Genomic DNA, 899 nt, shown 5'->3' on the forward strand with positions numbered 1-899 from the left:
TGCGTCTTTTTTCTAGTTCTCTTGGCGTACGCAGAGCGCCTTTTTTCTAGTTCTCTTGATGTACGTAATGTGTCTTCTGTCTCGATCTCTTGGCGTACGTAATGCGTCTTTTTTCTAGTTCTCTTGGCGTACGCAGAGCGCCTTTTTTCTAGTTCTCTTGATGTACGTAATGTGTCTTCTGTCTCGATCTCTTGGCGTACGTAATGCGTCTTTTTTCTAGTTCTCGTGACGTACATAATGTGCCTTTTTACTTGTTTTCTCGGCGTACGTAATGTGTCTTTTGTTTTGTTGTCCTGGTGTACTTAGTATGTGTTTTTAGTAGTAGTAGTTTAGTATAGGGTTTTACGGCGCTCGCAACTGCATAGGTCATATGAGCGCGCGGGACACACCTAATATTTTTCAGTTGGTAGGAAATTTGGAATTTTGCCCGGGTGGCGGCCGAAGCCTACTCTTGTCGATTTTAGACCACCAAGGGATCTTTAACGTGCGCAACTTGCACACGGGCCCTCCGAGATTTTTCGCCCTTGTCCGAGAAGGCTAGGTGTAGATCTTTCCTACCAGAAGATCAGGGGTGTGGCAGAAAGACAGCAGTTAGGAGGAGCCAAGGAGTAGCAGTAGAAAGGCTGCAGAAAGAGCCAGGAGCCCAGAGGAGGGGGCAAAGGAGGTGAGGGGGTGGGGGCAGAAAGTGGAAATGAAAGCAGACAACAGAACATTGTTAGAGATCAGGAAAGGATGGGAAAGGAGACAATTTTAGAGAAGAAAATTTTTTGGTCGCTACCCGGAATCGAACCCGGGACCTTTGAATGAGAGGCCAACACCTTAACCTCTAGGCCACGAGAGCCCCCTGTTAAGAGTGTACGTTTGTAGGTACATGCGTGTGTTCCGTTTGTTTCTCTGTT

This window comes from Aplysia californica, unplaced genomic scaffold (genome assembly GCF_000002075.1).
Source record: "Aplysia californica isolate F4 #8 unplaced genomic scaffold, AplCal3.0 scaffold00172, whole genome shotgun sequence".
NCBI classification, from domain to species: domain Eukaryota; kingdom Metazoa; phylum Mollusca; class Gastropoda; order Aplysiida; family Aplysiidae; genus Aplysia; species Aplysia californica.